The sequence below is a fragment of the Oryctolagus cuniculus genome, chromosome 1 (assembly GCF_051225735.1).
Source record: "Oryctolagus cuniculus isolate XC-2025 breed Fujian yellow rabbit chromosome 1, ASM5122573v1, whole genome shotgun sequence".
Taxonomy (NCBI): domain Eukaryota; kingdom Metazoa; phylum Chordata; class Mammalia; order Lagomorpha; family Leporidae; genus Oryctolagus; species Oryctolagus cuniculus.
The window spans coordinates 135,726,541-135,741,672 of record NC_142867.1 but is presented as its reverse complement, the minus strand read 5'-3'; the positions used below and the strand labels follow the sequence as shown (position 1 = coordinate 135,741,672).

The 15,132-nt window shown below is 47.5% G+C and overlaps 1 protein-coding gene across 7 annotated transcripts in view; it reads right to left on the bottom strand.

Annotated features, from left to right (window-relative positions):
- Positions 1 to 15,132, bottom strand: part of NTRK2 (neurotrophic receptor tyrosine kinase 2) — a 387,985-nt gene that overhangs the window by 295,153 nt on the left and 77,700 nt on the right. The window lies entirely within an intron of this gene.

Genomic DNA, 15,132 nt, shown 5'->3' with positions numbered 1-15,132 from the left:
GCTTGTTAAGTATGCATTTTTGAAGCTTAAAATTACTAACCGATGCAAACAAAAGCACGCTAAATACACATTGAAGGTTTATCATGGAATAGATTGCTTTACAGGACAACAGGTCACTAAGACCTGAAATTCTTGGTGTTCTCCCCAGTCCTCCACCTTTCATCCCTGCAAAAATGGAACAAACAATGAGAAGCCACAAGTCGCTCTGAGAGAACGTCTGAGATTAACAAATCGCTGCCAGTTATTTTATTGGACTGTTTCTATCCTATGGTTGGTCGTTTCCATGGCAATTCTGGTATTTTTCTTACAATTCTGGCATTTTGTGTTAGCCACTGATGGTGTGGCTGGCAATTACTGCCAACCTGTGTGTAGCCAGGCCACTTGCATCCAGGAACAATCTCTCTGCAGAATGTTATTGTCCGGCTTGCCCTTGGGCGAGGAGGGGCTCTACAGCTAAAGGAATTCTCTGTGGCCTTAAAAATGGCACAGAAAAAGAAAATGTACTTTCTCCGTTGAAGTCATTTACACACAAGAGGTTATAAATAAACACAGTGTAAATAAAAGGACACTGACTTAATTTTTTGGATGACTCCAAAGTCACCAAGATGATCAGAATATTCCGCTCAAAGGTATTTCCACAAGATCTGCCAAAAACATTTAAATTAAAAAAAAAAAAAAAAAACAACTCGGCATCAACAAGAACTGGTGACAAAAACATTTACTACTTATTCTCCAATCAGAGCTAAGTGGGTCTCTCCCTGAAAGCAGACTTGGAAAGAAAATTAAATTTTGTTATTACATTTAAGTGATTGCAAAATGAATTTCCAAAGTTATTTCCTATGCTCTTAATCCTCACTCGCCGTGTGAAACAGCGAAACCTGTAAACCATAAAGCTTACTCAGTTTCCATTTCACTTCTGAACTCCTGGCAGAAAAAATGCCATTAAAATAACGCAAAATGAGCCAATGTTCTGCTCATGTGTTCCCCAGTGAACAATCAAGGTTAGTCTAAATGAAGAACCAAATAAAAGTAACCCCAATGTTCAAATTAGAATTTTAACACATTTCAACTACAAGAATATCTATTTTAGCAGAAGAAAAAAATTAAATAATGGAATGTCCACTTTGGGGTATGCATAACGCTTTGCACAACTCTAGGGGGCACCTTTCATGTTGCATCTATGTGACTAGCACCGTGCAGTGCAAACCTACGCAGCCATGTATGATAATTCCAAGTCAAATCATGCAAAGCCACTGATTCCAATAAATCTCACTTGAGTTCTTAGCTTCGTTATCCCAAAAATCCATTTCAAATTAGCTCTGAGTTACAACTGTGTCGGTGTCAGTGGACACTGTCAGAATTATCTGTAGCTGGGATGACCCCTGAGAAGGGACTTGAAGGCTGCCCTGTGGACTGAGGGATGAGTCTGTGAATAAAGTAGCGGGAAGTCCCAGGGAAAAGGGCCCCTAATGTCATTTTCAGGGCACTCACCTGTCCCTGGAGTCCTTTCCCTTTGCAAAGATTCTGGACCAAAGGATGTCCCTTCCGGCATGAGGACTTCCTACCCCTGCTCAAGGAGGCAGGCCATCCCTTGAATCACTCAAGAATCCATTACGTCAGCAGATTTCACCCTGCCCTCTCATCTGTGTCTGGAAGGGGACACGCCCTCCGGAAAGCAGATCCCAATTCTAGACCTCACTGCAGGTCCCTAGGACCCAGAATTCCCTTCCCACACTGCCCAAACCCACCTGCTCGGCCTGCTCAGCCTTTCTCCCAGTCACTCATGAGTAGCCACGTCCCCTGCTGGCCAACTCTCTGACCCCGAGACCCACCGGGAGGGATGAGGATGGAGCTAAGACAGGTGGGCTGGGATGTCCACACACAACCCTGTGAACCCTCTCATTGGACTGTTGGAGTTGCCCGTCAGAGGCCCCGGCCTGGGGCAGCTCCATCAAGATCACAATGTTCTTGCATGGAATTCCATGAGTCTGAGAATTGTAACTCCAAACCCAGCCTTTTAGGTCACTACAGACATACGTGTCAAGTAGGAAGAGAGAAACTATTTTATTTCACAATTTATTAACTTGACTTAAAATTTTAAGTATTTGGCTAAAAGTAAGCAGAACCAAACTTCGTCAAAGGCACTCAACATCCCAGATGGGCTGGAATAGAGGGGGTCCTGGAGACTCTGGGTTTTGAGTTTTAAAACTGGGGACAGCAAGGCTGGTGCTGTGATATAGCAGGTTACGCCACCATCTGCAGAGCCAGTATTCCATATGGGCGCTGGTTGGAGTCCCGACTGATCCACTTCCATTCCAGCTCCCTGCTAATGCCCCTGGGAAAGCAGTGGAAGATGGCCCAAGTCCTTGAGTCCCTACCACCCTTCTGGGAGACACGGAAGAAGCTCCTGGCTCCTGGCTTTGGCCTGGCTATTGTGGCCATCTGGAGAGTGAATCAATGAATGGAAGATTCTCTCTCTCTCTCTCTCAACCCCTCCCTTCCTCCCTCTCTCTCTGTAATTCTGCCTTTCATATAAATAAATAAAATATTTTTAAAAAAACCCTCATGTGCGACATAGACCTGCCATCACCACATGTGACTACATACACTGTTTCACAGGACGCAAAGGCAGGATTCAGAGCCTGATTTATCTCAGCCACATCTTTAAACGGCCTCGTGAATATGAATGACATGGAGGTTTAAGCTGCCTCAGCACAGACAAGGAACACCCAAACACACTTCCCACACAGAGGCCCCGGCAAGATCCAAGAATACGAAATCAACCCAGTAGAGCAAATTGCTGGGTGCAGAAAAATGGGGTCGGGAAAGGATCAAAACCAAATAGGTCAGACGAACATCTAGAAAACAGGAACTTGGCAGGCTGACAATCCCTACCAAAGCGTGCCTTTCGTCCGAAGTTCACCAGCAGACTCAGGAAGCCACATCAAAAGTTTCCGAAAAGCACGATTTTTTCCTAACTTCATTCCCCCAGCTGCACGAGAAGCACTGTAACTTTCCTTCCATTGTCAGGGAGAACTAAATTTAGGGTAAGATTATGAAACTCACAGAAAGACAATGTGGGAGGAACAATAATGGGATTTTTTTTTTCCTTCCAAGCAGACTGCACCACGTCTGGCAGCAGTGTCCCTGCCTCTCCGTGTGCACAGGTTCAGAAGCCTGCAAATGGAAGAGGTGCTGATTTAGTCTACACCGAACAGGAGTCCCTTCCTGCAGCTGATCCAGCCCATGGAGAACAGTGTTTTGTTTCTAGCCAACTTCCTAGCCAAGCAAAATCTCTCGTGATGGGTGCACTCCAATGATGCAGCAATTATTAGCATCATTTTAAATGCAGACACAGAAAAAGAAATGACCACCTCCTGTTTAGATCAAATTTTGAAAATATCCTGCCATGTTCAAGTCTAATTTTGCACTGGTTCCTTTTACCTAGTTTAAAGGCATTCATTACATACCATTACATACTATTATATGCTAAACTTTGGCACCTCTGTTTGAGATATTCAGTGCTAAATAGGAAATGAAGACAAGCACCTGCTACGAGGCTGTGAGGGACAAAGTCCAACCAAAATGAAGAAAAATGAGTGCCATCCACCTTGAGTCACACCATGCAGTGGGGACTTGAAAAGGGACCTTACCCTGCTAGTGCTCATCAAGAAATGCATGTTAGCTGTCAGCAGCAAGAGCTGACATCAAACCTCTAAGGCTTCAGATTGGGAATCTCTGTGGGACAACGTATGGAAATCTGAGACCCCCCCACTCCACCCACCCACATGCAAACAGAAGCTACAACCCCACCCCCAACCATGGGCAGACAGAGGCCAAATATTTTTTTTTCTTCAAAGTCAGAGTTACAAAGAGAGAGGAGAAGCAGAGAGAAAGACAGTCCCTAAAATAATATTTTAAAAGCTATCTATCTACACCAAAAATAGAACTGATTAAAATTTCAGTCTAGGGGGCCGGTGCCGAAGCTCACTTGGCTAATCTTCCACCTGCGGTGCCGGTACCCGGAGTTCTAGTCCCGGTTGGGGTGCCGGATTCTGTCCCAGTTGCTCCTCTTCCACTCCAGCTCTCTGCTGTAGCCTGGGAGTGCAGGGGAGGATGGCCCAAGTGCTTGGGCCCTGCACCCGCATAGGAGACCAGGAGAAAACACCTGGCTCCTGGCTTCAGATCAGCGCTGTGCACCGGCCGTAGTGGCCATCTGGGGGGTGAACCAATGGCAAAGGAAGACCTTTCTCTCTATCTCTCTCTCTCACTGTCCACTCTGCCTGTCAAAAAAAAAAAAAATTAGTCTAGGGGCCAACGCTGTGGTGCAGCGGGTTAACGAAGCACCAGCATCCCATATGGGTGCCGGTTTGAGGTGCGGCTGCTCCACTTCCGATCCAGCTCTCTGCTATGGCCTGGGAAAGAAGTGGAAGATGGCCCACATCCTTGAGCCCCTGAACCCATGTGGGAAGACCCAGAAGAAGCTCCTGGCTCCTGGCTTTGAATGAGCTGAGCTCCAGCTGTTGCAGCCATTTGGGGAGTGAACCAGTGGATGGAAGATCTCTGTCTCTATGTAACTCTGCCTATCAAATAAATAAGTCCTTAAAAACAAGAAAGATAAAAATTCTCATCCGCTTAACTCCATTTATGTTAAATAACCTAAAGAGAGGGTCTTTTTATTTCCAACTTCTATCCTGAGTTAGAGCTCATGGGTAAATTTTGTGATCCTATGTAAATTATCTTGAGTGGAGCCTTGATTTGTTTTAACTGAACAACTCTCTAGTCAAAGGAAAACCACATTTATAACCTAGGAAAATAAATTTAGGGAAGGGAGGTAGCCGGCCAGTAGGGTGCATCTTCTATTTTGCCACCAAGATTAATATAATGGTGGCTGCCAGGGAGACACCTCTGTCTCCTCCCTTTAAGCTTTTCGTCTCCCTCCATCACCTTAAAAATAAATAGAAAGAAGACATTTCTTGCAATCCCATTTGTAGACTCTATTTAGTGTGATCTTGACAAACACCGCCAAGAATTCCATGCGATAAAGTCAAGAGCGAGACATCCGTACTCTTCCGTTAAAGTGTGTGCTGGCTTCCAGCTCACGGGAGTCAACTTTCTGGTCTGCAAGACTTTCTCCCTTTCTCCTTCCAAATGGGGGGCTGAACTCAGGGCCCCAGACGTAGCCTGGGGGTTCAGAGTGTCTGCTTAACGTTTCTAGCTGAACTGCTGATCTGCAAGGCAGCCCTGCGAGTCGCTTCACTTTTTCTGGAATAGAAGGCGTCTTCCACGGGACTGGAGTGGATAACAGCATCGGCTCCTGCGCCACCAGGGGAGCTCTGGGAAGCATAATTAGTTAGCATTCATCCTCCTGAGATGTCAAGAGTTATTTAAGTATAAAGCTTAATTATCGTGATTATCACATGTCTGCGGACAAATGACACTTCTCAGTTATTTAAGGCAGATAGAATTTTCCTTCCTTTCACTCCCCTGATGAACGGCCTACAGAAATAGGGGACAAGGGGAGGCCCTTACATTCTCCTCCATTTGCAAAAATCTCTTCTCCCTGCATTCCTTGGCCCAAGCGCACCAAAGCTAAAATCTGCCCATGGTGGGAGGTGGGGAGGTGGGGAGGGGGCAAGTCTACGCATGACATCATAGATCTTTTGATAAAAGGCACGGAAGAAGCAGCTGTGGGAAAAACTCCTCCAATATTTATAGTTGGTTCCTGACGCGCGTTTCGCACTGGAGGCAGCCGCTCCTGAATTAGGAAGCATAAGTCACTAACTCCCACTGCCTGTGTGAATGAGCATTTTTGAGCTGTGACATTCTTCCTGAATGAGTGGGCCAGACAGGCACTGCGTAAAGAACGGTAGGCTTGGAAACAAGGGGATTGTGTCATCTGGCGCTCGGGTGAGGTTTGTTCCGGGCCTCAAGCATTAATTCACTCGATGGTCACAGTTTTGATAAGCAAATCTACTCCTAAAGGCGTTCACACGCACACAAACACGTGACCTTCAGAGTCCTTGGCAACTGTGCTATCCGATCGGACCACACTGACAGAGGCTCCACCCTCCCTCCTCGTGCCAAATCCTAAGCCATCACCCTGCCACTAATTTCTGCTTCAAATGTCACCTAAAAAGCCGCCCTGCCTCCTTCTAGTCTCCCCTTCCTCTCCACACAGACTCCTGTTCTTGTAGAGCAAGACTGAATGCCAGTGAAAGCCACAGGTAGATCAATTTCATCTGAGACAAGTCTTGCTTTCTGGCCTGTGAGCTAAATAGGATACATCAGAATCCTCAGCTAACCCCACACTCGGCACGTGTGTGCTGCCCCCACCATTTCTGCTTATTCATTCTGCCACGCCTCCCTAAGCTGCATGTGGAGTTCATCCCACTTTTTGGCCAAGCCCACTTGGAGGGCATCTTGGTACACAACATATTCCGCATTTTTATCATTACTACAACTTGATATTCTCTTTTTTTATTTATTTGTTTTTTTTAATAGGCAGAGTGGACAGTGAGAGAGAGAGACAGAGAGAAAGGTCTTCCTTCCGTTGGTTCACCCCACAAATGGCAGCTGCGGCAGGCGCATCGCACTGATCCGAAGGCAGGAGCCAGGTGCTTCTCCTGGTCTCCCATGGGGTGCAGGGCCCAAGCACTTGGGCCATCCTCCACTGCACTCCCGGGCCACAGCAGAGAGCTGGTCTGGAAGAGGAGCAACCGGGACAGAATCCAGCACCCCGACCGGGACTACAACCTGGTGTGCTGGCACCGCAGGCAGAGGATTAGCCTATTGAGCTGTGGTGCCGGCCACAACTTGATATTCTCAGAGAGAGCCAATGTGGTAATCTATTTATTTATTTACTTATTTATCTATTTATTCATTTGAGAGCTGAATGATAGACTGACAGACAGACCTCCCATCTACAGATTCACAACCCAAATGCCTACAATGACCAGGACTGGGCTAGGCCAAAGCTGGGAGCCAGGAGTTTAATTAGGTGCCCCCCGGCCAGATAGCAGAAACCCAAGTGCTAGCGCCATCACCACTTCCCCCCAGGGAGCATATTAGCAGGAAGCTAGAATTAGGAGCAGAGCTGGGACTTGAACCCAGGCACTCTGATGTAGGGATGTAGGTACCCTAAATGGCGACTGAAGTGTTGGGCCAAAGACCCTCCCAGTGAGGTAATCTTGGTGGAGGCCCACCCAGCTGCTTTAGTGGTGGCCCCAGGTTCTGCAGGCCAGCAGTGAACCATCCTCACTCACTGCTCAAAGTCTGTTCCACCACCCAGCAGTAGCATCCTCTGAACCTGTTAGCAAGCCAGAATCTTAGGCCCTGGTCCAGATCCACTCAGTCGGACTCTGCATTTTACTAGGTTCCCCAGGAGATTTGTATACAAGTAACAGTTTGAGAAGCCCAACTCAGAACTTACAGAGGAGTCTTGGCAGAGTGGAATGAAGCAACAGCTGGATCCCCAAACATGCAGGATGGGGTGCCTCTGGCTGCACTTGCAAAGACCCCTGGGAGGTAGAGGCAGGAGACTGGTTTCGTTCCCAGCCACACACCTCTGGATCCCATTCCAAATGTGGAGAGGGAAAGGGAAAGAGCTTCCATGAACCTTCCCTTCCTAGGAACCAAACTTGGCCTTGGTTTACTCCAAGTCTACAAAGCTCGCATAGTCAAATGGCAGAATCCTGAGGTCCCACCTCCGAGCAAGCCGAAGTCCCTGGGAGGGGAGGACAAAGCCAGTCCTGAGATAAAGGGCATTTCTAGGCAGCAGACTTGTCCCAAATGACGACAGAGCACGAGACAAGGGGAGGTGAACAGCACTTCTTTGCTACAAGTTCAGTGCCAGCCAGACCAGGACTGGGCTCACCTCTAACACAACACGTGGTGCCAGGTGCACCAGACCAGGACTGGGCTCACCTCTAACACAACACGTGGTGCCAGGTGCACCAGACCAGGACTGGGCTCACCTCTAACACAACATGTGGTGCCAGGTACGCCAGGGATGCTCCACTTCACAACAACCTTCCAAGAAGGTGCTAGAACCCTCGCGAGAAATTTGCTCAAAGCCACACAGGTCATGGAAGATGGAACTCAGGTCTGAGTCCAAAACCCACATCGTATCCATGATGCCAACGCTCGCCTTTGTGGACAGCATGGGCGAAGTACACGTAAGATCCCAAGTTCAAATATTGGATCTGAATAAGTCAATAGCAACTCAAGTTTATCTCACTGACAATAAAATCTTAGGAGCAAGCATCTGACCTACAGGTTAACACACCACTTGGGATGCCCACACCCCTCACTGCCTGGGTTCAAGTCCTGGTTCCACTCCCAAGTCCAGCTTCCTGCTAATGCACACCCTGGGAGGACCTGGGCCCTTGCCTCCCTAGTGGGAAACCTGGATTGAGTTCTTGACTTATGGCCTTAGCCTGGTCCAGCACTGGTTGTTGTGGGCATTTAGATAGTGAACCAGCAGATAGGCAATCTTGGTCTTGTTTTCCTGGCTGGCTGACCATCGTCTGTCTGTCTGCCTTCCAGATAAATTCAATAAGTAAAAATGAAGCAAAGTATTAGAGGCTTTACCTAACCTACTTAAGAGTCTGTGTCCAGTGTCTTCTCCCCAGTTGCCCACAATTTCCACATATCTTTACCTGTGGCCTGCTTAGGGGAAAGAGTAGGGAAACCCACAGGAATTAGAAGCTGGTCTTGGGGCCCAAGCTGTGGCATAGTGGGTGCCCATATGGGCACTGGTTCGAGTCCCAGCTGCTCCTCTTCCCATCCAGTTCTCTGCTGTGTCCTGGGAAAGCAGTCGAAGATGGCCCAAGTCCTTGGGCCCCTGCATCCATGTGGGAGACCCGGAAGACACTCCTGGCTCCTGGCTTAGGATCTGCACAGTTTCAGCTATTGCGGTCAATTGGGGAGTGAACCAGTGGATGGAAGACCTCTCTCACTCTCTGTCTCTCCTTCCCTCTGCGAAACTCTTTCAAATAAACAAAAACAAAGTGGTCTCTTAGAGACAAGGTGGAGGGCGCCCTCACAAGGAACAGTGGCTGTACTTCACCTTTTGCCACTGGATGAGTGTTGGGTTTTTTTTGTTGTTTTTTGTTTTTTGTTTTTTGCTGGGAGGAGGAGCTGTGTCTCATCACCCAGTCCTGCCCTTCACCCTGTTACCTTTCTTCCAAGTAGGATTCACATTGTCTTGAGCTTTGCTATTTTGCTACAGAACCAGCTCAGCACCCTCCCCACCACCACCACCATACCTCCAGGGAGCTGACCTGTTGCTCAAGATTCTAGCATAAAGGATGCTAAAGGAGACTCCTCCTGCCCCAGTAATCAACACCAAAACGAATGCAAGCCACTGAAATGCAGAATCCACAAAGTAACTGGGTAAGAACTGGACCCACATCCTTTGAAATAGCTGATTCGCCTTGAGACTTTAACAGGGCCCCTGGAGGAAAGACTACGGAGAGATTTATGAAGCAGTTTCTTCAAGGAAGTGCTGTCAGGACCCCCATGTCCCTGCAGGTGGAGGGCTCAAAGGACAAGACTTCACTCCTGCCATGGAAGGTGAAGACAAAGATTGGCCACGGATGCAGGTGACATTTGGTGTGACCTGGACACTCAAAGGACAGGGCAATGTGGGAGCTTTCCGTGGACCAGATGGAGACAGCACGGGAGAAAGTCTATGGGGGGAATCTTAGGTCCAGCCAACAGGGGCACCTGGAGGAGGCGCTTCCACCAGCTGGACGGAGTGGAGATGCATTTGCATGCATCATGGGGGATGTTTCCAGAAAAGGAAGTCCAAGTATGGGCTCCAGATAGTTCCAGGTTTCAAGAGCACAAAGCCACTGGCAAGAAAATTTCCCAGACAGCGCCGCCACTCACTAGGCTAATCCTCCGCCTGCGGTGCCAGCACCCGGGTTCTAGTCCCGGTCGGGGCACCGGATTATGTCCCGGTTGCCCCTCTTCCAGTCCAGCTCTCTGCTGTGGCCCGGGAAGACAGTGGAGGATGGCCCAAGTGCTTGGGCCCTGCGCCCCATGGGAGACCAGGAGGAAGCACCTGGCTCCTGGCTTCGGATCGGCGTAACACGCCTGCTGTAGCGGCCATTTGGGGGGTGAACCAACGGAAGGAAGACCTTTCTCTCTGTCTCTCTCTCTCACTGTTTAACTATGCCTGTCAAAAAAAAAAAAAAAAAAAGAAAGAAAGAAAGAAAGAAAGAAAGAAAGAAAGAAAGAAAGAAAGAAAGAAAGAAAGAAAGAAAGAAAATTTCCCTGCCACGCTGCACACCTAACCCCTTCCACCTGGGCATCAGGGGGCCTGAAACTGCAGCAAACTCCAAGCCCTCGGCCCATACTGTGACTCTGAACTTGGAGAAGGCAAGAGAAGAGCTTGACGGGGAGATCAAGCCCAGAGTTTTGACTTCTACCTGATGGGGTGTGGTATTTCTCCATGGAGATTCCTTATGCTGTGGTGCTGGCACCCCATTTGAGTGCCAGTTCGAGGCCGGATCGCTCCACTTCTGATCCACTCCCTATTAATTCACCTGGGAAGGAGGATGGCTCAAGTGCTTGGTCTGCTACCACCCATGTAGGAGACCTGGCTGGAGTTCCTGGTTCCTGGTTGTGGTAGCCATTTGGGGAGTGAACCAGTGGATGGAAGATCTCTCTTCCTCCCTCTTTCTCTGTCTCTCTGTTTCTCTTTGTGAGTGTTGTTCTGCCTTTCAAATAAATAAATAATTCTTTAAAAAAATAAAATGAGCCTGAAATGACCAAAGGACTCTGTTATTCAATCAGAAACAGGAAAACCTTACAAAGCTCAGAATTCTTCGGAGTGGAGATGCTCACTCTCTGTTTCTCAATGAATCACTCGGGATCTTAGAAATCATTTTTCAAAAATGCCTGAGCCTAAGCTGAGAGTCACTGAATCAGAATTGCTAAGTGGACAGGCTTTGGGAATGTGTATGAAAAAATGAAATGAAATGAAAAACCTTCAGGGGTTCTGATGTGAAAAAAAAGGGGCAGGAAGCTACTGTTCAGGGAGCCAGGGTGCACTCACCTGAATGAACCCATTGTATAGGGACAATGGAAGCAATACTAAAATAACTGATGTGATTGTCACAGGGCTGCTCTTTGGTGTGCTACAAAGATAAGCACTACAGATCCCCAGATTTCAATGTGAAGCTTAAAGTCACACTCTGTGCTTTAAACACAACTCCAAACTCACAGGAGCTGAGTTCAGCTCTTCAGTGAGGGAGCCAAAATGACCAATTTGGCATCCAGAGTCTGGAAAAGTCCATTCTACCTTTCTCGGTGACCAGGAGGGTTCCCAGTGATTAAGAGATGGGAGCGCGCTGCGTCCTGTTGGCACCCAAAGGTCTGCCCTCCTCCTCAGCCCCTCTGGATGGGCCCGGGATGGGATGTGCATGGCCCCACACCCCCGAGAGAGAATATCCAGGCATACTGGTTTGCTGGCTCTCTTGAACGCCTATCTCATAACCTCACAACCCTCACACCCTCTTGGCCGGGGCCAAGGCAGGCTCTAGGTTTATCTGGCCTATGCTTCATCCTTTTAGGGCACAGAGTACTTGCCACCCTGTGCAGTCCCTCCATACCACATGGTAGGGTCATTACTTCAACCATTCCATTTCTTCCATGCCCACCAATTTTTTTTGTTTATTCATTTTTATTTATGTTTCCTTTTCTTTCTAAAATTTAAAACTGTTTTCTTTCTAATTGACACACAGTGATTGTTCATATTTATGGGGTACAGTGTGACATTCAACACTGTAGACAACATGGAATTATCAGGTCAGGACAGTGGGCATTTCCACCTCCTCATCAATTTCTTTGTGTTTAGAGCCTCTGAACTCTGCTTCTGTCCTTAAAGATGTGTTCCTAGGTCCAGCGTTGTGGCACAGTGGGGAAGTTGCCGTCTTCAATACCAGTATCCCACACGAGCACTGGTTCAAATCCTGGGTGCTCTACATCTGATGCTGCTCCCTGCTAATATGCCTGGGAAAAGAAGCATAAGATGGCCCAAGGCCTTGGTCTCCTGACACCCATGTGGGAGACCTGGATGGAGTTCTGGGCTCCTGGCTTTGGCCTGGACCAACGCCAATTACTGTGGCCATTTGGGGAGTGACCCAGCAGATGGAAGAATGTTCTCTCTCCCCACCTCTCTCTTCCTCTCTGTAACTTTGCCTTTCAAAGAAATCTTAAAGAAAAAAAAAGTTCCTAAGCAAAGTGAGATCACAGAAATCATGGTTCTAAACTAAATGAGGAAGCCCTACTCTAAGACCCTAGAGATTCCATATCAATTCTTCCAGCTCTGTGTGGAAATGAACGTGGCTCCACAGCGAGCCCAGGCTGCCTGCTTCCCAGGAAACTTGCAGTGTTCAAAAAAGAGGAAGACAGAGAGGAGGGAATATCTCAAGGAAAATCCTTAGGGGAAAATGTAGCTGGAATGTCTTCCCAGAAAGATGGGTGAGAGGCTCCACCATGGCTTCACCATGGCTTCACCATGGACTGGATTAGGACAGCAGCAGAAATACCGAAGGAGTACCAAGGCAGACTTGACTGATGCCCTTAACCTGCAATGCACCTTCGGGTCAGCAGGAAATATATTTGTGTGCGTGATTTGTTTGTTTTTCTTCCATTTTAATGGGAGTACGATGGAAAAGAAGCAATTCTAAGAAAGACCACTGTCAGTAGCACCAACCATGAATCTCATAAATCCCACAAAGATTCCATCCCACAAGCTGAATGAGGTCACTCTCTAATTGGTCACATTGGTTTATGGCCCTCCAGGGCCATTTATATCCACTTTCACTATGGGCCAAATCTCCTTCACTCCCACTTTTATTTATGACTCCTTGAGAGCTGCTCCTTGACTAAAGACTTCGAGAAAAAAAAACAAACAGATTTTTCCATTTCAAAGATCTAATGATAATGAATAAATGAACAAGAAGAGGAAAAGATAGGAGTGAAAAGAACATCTTTATGGAAGTTAGCTTTATTTTAAATTTTTATAAATAAATGTTTCTTTTAAAAAGAGTTCAAAGACTCCAGGATATTCTATGCCAGAAAACAATTCTTTGCCATCACCAGCTACACAAAAGCTAAGAGACAAATGCTAGGTAAAAAATGAGGTTGAATGGATAGGAGTTCTTCTACTAAGTGTTAGCACCGTGTAGAAATGTTCAAAAGAAAACACATCAAAAACTCTATCCTAAATAGAAGCTCCTGGCTTTACCTTGGCCATGCAATGCATATATCAAAGGACACACAGCCCTGAAAGATTTCAGTCTCTACATCTTCACCTTGAATCACGTTTCACCCCCAGCGATTTTAAAAAAGGCCATTGTTGGTGAAGTTCAAATAAAGTCTGAAGTTTAATTAATACAAGGGCACTTCAAAAGTTCATGAAAAACATACATTCTGAAAAACTGTTTTGCATCCAGTAATCTTTTCAACGTATTTGTTTGAGAGGCAGACAGAGAGACAAACAGAGACGGCTCCTATTTGCTGGTTTGTTCCCAAGATGTCCCTGATGGCCAGGGCAGGTCACACAATAAGTGGCAGGGACCCAGGAGCTGTCACTGCTTCTTCCCAGAGCGTGCATTATTAGGAAGCTGGAGTCAGAGCTGGGGCCGCGTATCAATACAGGACACAACATCTCAGCCCCATCTGAACCGCCAGGCCAAGAGACCCAGCCGAAATTTTTCTTTCAGTTCTATTTTCTCATGAACTCTCTGAAGTCTCCTTGTCATAATGTACTAAAGTCAGTTTCTTAATTGTCACAAATGCACCCAGGAACATATGCTGTCAACGACAGGCAACACTATTTAGGCAAGTATCCAGGAACTCAATTAGCCTTGCAACTTTCCTGTGGACCTAAAATCATTCACGGGCCACGTTGTGGCCTGGCAGGTAAAGCTGCCGCCTCCAGTGCGGGCATCCCATATGGGCACCGGTTCGAGTCCCGGCTGCTCCTCTTCTGATCCAGCTCTCTGCTATGGCCTGGGAAAGCAGTGGAAGATGGCCCAAGTGCTTGGGCCCCTGAACCCATGTGGGAGACCCGGAAGAAGCTCCTGGCTCCTGGCTTCGGATTGGCACAGCTTCGGCTGTTGTGGCCAATTGGGGAGTGAACCAGCGGATGGAAGACTTCTCCCTCTCTCTGCCTCTCCTCCTTTCTCTGTGTAACTCTGACTTTCAAATAAACCAACAAATATTTTAAAAAACAAATAAATAAATTGATTCACAGAGAAAATGTGCACATAAGTTCAAAGAATGAGCAGTTGTCTCCAATCAGAGTCTCTGGATTCCGCTGCTACACTGTTCTTGTCTCCAATCAGAGTCTCTGGGTTCCGCTGCGACACTGTTCTACCCTCCAGCACAGGAAGAGACGCACTAATCCAGAGATTTACTAACAGAGCCACAGAAGCTCAACTCTCAACTAAGAGGAAGACTTAATGGGAATGACAACAAGCACCAGGGACGTCTGGGCACTGCGTCCAAACACCGCTCCTTTGTATGCACTCCAGAAGGGCTGTTTGTAAGTCAAACTTACATAATTCAAATCACATAAGGAGGCGTACTCATTGTCAAAGATGTTTGGGGTAGATGGCAGTGTCATAGGAACATACGTCACAGGAGCAGTTGCATCTGCCTTTGCCATTTGGCAAAGACAGCTCTGCACACAGCACTCACGTCCATGGTCCCACACTGAGGCACGCAGGTACGGGCCGCCCAGGCATCCTCTGCATCACAGAGCCCCAGGTTCTAGTCTCCCTTCCTCTGCCGCCTCATCTTTGACAATGTCCCACTGACGCTGAAACTCACACTGCAGCTCACCTGCTGGCCCCGGAGTGGACCCCTGATGCTAACACATTATTGGTCAGATAGGGACTATCGCCACATTGAGGAAAACAAATCAGAAGCTAATAAAAGGATGACTCATCTGAGTAGCCCAGAGACGCAAAGGAGTCTGGGATACGAGCTTCTCACTCATGGATGAGAATGCAGACTCCTGCATTCCAAATAGGCGAGGGGCTGGAAGACAGATCTGAAACATTGCAGGAGCCAACTAACCACAGTCTATCTGCTTGGGGTTTTGTATGGGTT